A 3,820-nucleotide genomic window follows, 5' to 3' on the forward strand; every position below is an offset into this window, starting at 1 on the left:
GGGCGCCCAGGGCCACAGACCGGGTCACCGCTGCTGTGACACCTTCCCCCTGAGTTACCGGCCCAGTACCGAGTACCCCACAGCCCTGGGAGGGCGACCCAATACCACAACTCATGATGCTCCGATACGGCACAGAAATATAGGTATAGAACAATGACAAAATACTTCACTGCTTACATGACATGATTGATCTATTTTTAATTCTACAATAGCTCAAAAAAAGGACAGTATATTACTCCATACAGTATTATGGCCACCACATTGTGCGCCATACAGAATAATGAGCCCCATATATTTCTCTATACAGAAAAATTGGTCACATATAGAGATGAGCGACTTTGCCTTTTTTCGGGTTGAGTCGGGTTTCATGAAACCCGACTTTCGCAAAAGTCGGGTCAAACGAAATCAGCCGACTATAGGGAAAAGTCAGAGGCCGACTGAAACACGAAACCCAATGCAAGTCAGTGGGGAAGCAAAGTCGGCAGGGAGTGGAGGACAGTAAACACACCTACAGTGCCCATTTACTGTAATTGCCAAAAACATCAATTCTTATAAATGAAGCTTGTCAACCTTAATTTACTTCCTAATAATAGTTACGCATTGAAAACTGGGGGTTATTTGGCTACTGTTGTTGGGCGGGGGTTGGGCTGGCTCCAGGTTTTCGTGTGCCCTGTGCAAAAGTTTGACAGTGCGCCCCTTTAACACATACCACAACTCATGATGCTCCTATACGCCACAGAAATATAGGTATAGTACAATGACACATACTTCACTGCTTACATGACATGACTGATCTATTTTATATTGTACAATAGCTCAAAAACAGGACAGTATATTACTCCATACAGTGTTATGGCCACCACATTGTGCACCATACAGAATAATGAGCCCCATATATTTCTCCATACCAAATAATTAGTCACATATAATGTTCCATACAGTAGATGATGCTCCAGTGTCTGATCTGCCCCATTTACAATGCTCCAGTACATGATGGGCCTCATGGATGATGCTCCAGTGTATCATGGGCCCTAACAATGCTCCATATATAATGGGCCACATTTGCAATGCTCCAGTGTATAATGTGCCCCTTAGATGCTGCTCCAATGTCTGATCTGCCCCATTTACATTGCTCCAGTACATGATGGGCCCTATTTTTAATTAACCCAGGCAGGGTATGTGAAAAGAGCTCCATGGAGTAATCTGAGGTGTGTGCTTCCACATCCATCACTTTTGGTGTGGGTGAAGGACACAAGGAAAGGGGTTGCTCCTGACCAGAAGCCTGCAGTTACGACTCAGTGCTTGCATTTTTTACAACTTCAGAAGAAGAGGCTATAGAGCTGGAGGCTGCTTCAGAAATGTAAGCCACAAACAGTTCCTGATACTCCGGCTTTAAGAGCAGTCTACCTACTCCCTGAAAAGGGAGCCTTACAGGCCTTCTAGAGCTACACCATGACGCTGGCTCAACACCTCCTGCCTTAGAGGCTATTGTGTTTTTGGCACTACCAGCAGATGCACCACCACCACCATCAGTACCAGGTGGCCCTCCACGCCCACATCCACATCCTCTTCCACCATACTTCCTCATGTTTTGGAAAATGGACCCAAAATACCAGCAGATATATGGTACTGTATCAGAAGCATACAGCTCTATACAGTCTATGGATAACAGTAATTCTCTGTGTATATTTCATGAGGCATACACAGACGCTCACAGTCTCAGTATGGATTACCCAATAAAATAACAAGTTGAAAAAGGGTACAGTATTACCAGATACAAGGTATATATAGTATAGTGTAAACATTCTGATTCTCCGTATACATTTCAGGAGGCAGACACAAACGTTCTCAGGCCCCGTATGGATTACGCAAGAATATGAAAAGCTGTAAATGGGTTATGTAACACAAGCGTACAGCTGTATACAGTGTTGGGGTAATCTTAAAGTTCCAAATATATTGCCGGAGTAACAGACAGACGTTTACAGGCTCATTATGGATTACACCAGAATCTAAATAGCTAAAAAGGTTACTGTATCAGAAGCGTTCTGCTGTATACAGTGTTGGCCAAATTGAAAATATCGGTATATATTTCCGTAGTCACCCTCAGACGCTCACTCAGTTTGGTTTTGACCATAATAAAAAATGTTGTTAAAAAAGTCCTGGATAACAAGATAACAAGTATATATTTTTTAGGGTACAATTGAAATCTCCTTATAAATAGTCCCGTAGTCACTCTCAGATGCTTACACAGTATGGATTTGACCGTAATGCTAAATGTCGAACAAAGGTACTGTATAACAAGATACAAGCTCTATCGAGTATAGTGTAAAAATTTGTTTCTCCGATTCACCGTATATATAGAAGGCATAACACACACACACACACGCTCACTCACTATGGATGACGAAGGGAAGGTGGACTGACAGACAAACCAGCCTGTAGTGAGAAGCCGAGGTGTAGCGCAGTGTAGGTGTGAAGCCGCTAAGATAAAGAGAAAGGGTGCAGTGTTTTAGCTTGCCCATTGGAGGGCAGTGGAGAGTGTAAGAGTGGGACTGAATAACTGCCATTGGTCAGAGAAACTGTTAGGTGATGGAGGGCGGAGTTACCAGAACTGGAAGTATAAAAGGCTGAGGGAAGGTTCTGGAAGAGTCAGTCAGCGAAGGGAGCACAGTAAAGAGGAAGTTCTGCTGAGGAAATAGAGACAGTGGAAAGGCTCCAGAGAGGACTGACAGTTGAGGCGGTCACGGGGGGGTGGCCCAGAGGACGGTAGCTGCAGACCAAGATGGCCTGGGGCTATCATACGGACGTTGTGCTCAGACTGGTGCAGCGCTGTGGTGGTTGGGCCTAGGCCAGCCACAGTGGAAGAGCGACGGAGGACGCCATGATTATAGTTACAAAGGAAATGAAGGTACCTGGGTACAGAGAAATGTGAAACGGCTGTGGTGAATTGCTGTTGTCGACAGAAGGATGGGCTCTAAAAACGGACCTGTTCAATACAAACTCTGTCTCAGTCTCCTGTTTGTCTGCGGCAAGAAGAGGTCCCCCCCACAGTTGGTTATCCTACAGATGATACCTTAATACAAATTTTTGAAACAAGGTACTGTATCAGCACATACCAGGTGTGTCCAGTCTAGGGTTAAATTTCCGTCTATACTTCCGGAGTCAGACACAGACACTCACAGGCTCACTATGTATTACACCAGAATTAAAAAAGTAGAAAAAGGAAAGGTATTCATAGCGTACACCAGTATACAGTGTTGTGGTACTTTAAATCTTCGTATATATTTCAATCTCAGTAAGCCAGTCCAGAATCTCCACTACTGGAAACCACAAGGATACAAGTATAGACGCAAAGTCGAGTGTTAGCAGAAATTTTGGAATTACTCATCGCGGGAAAACCACCCGGTAGATGTTTCAGAGGCGATGCAGACCCTCAATTACTGTGTCTGTGGAGAAAGTGAAAAAGGTTCTTTGTGAAGAAAGGATTGCTTTATCGCAGTAGTGTGGATCACATCACCGTTACTCATCTCCATCAAATTGTGATCACAGGGAGAGATGTACCCATGGTCCTCACTGCCTATCATGATGTGTCTGGTCATTTTGGAGTGCAAAAGACAGAAGCCACTGGCCGTAGACAATTCTATTGGATTGGCATGAGACGAGACATTGAAAAATGGTGGCAGGAATTTCACACATCTGTGACTATCACAACTGTGAAAGGTGGTCATAAACCACCACTGCGTCCACTTGTAAGTTGTCGTCCATTTCAAATGGTAGCCATTGATCATCTGAAGGTAGAGACCAGCAGGACAGGCCATAG

Source organism: Dendrobates tinctorius, unplaced genomic scaffold (genome assembly GCF_039654945.1).
Source record: "Dendrobates tinctorius isolate UK_male_01 unplaced genomic scaffold, ASM3965494v1 ptg000184l, whole genome shotgun sequence".
Taxonomy (NCBI): Eukaryota; Metazoa; Chordata; class Amphibia; order Anura; family Dendrobatidae; genus Dendrobates; species Dendrobates tinctorius.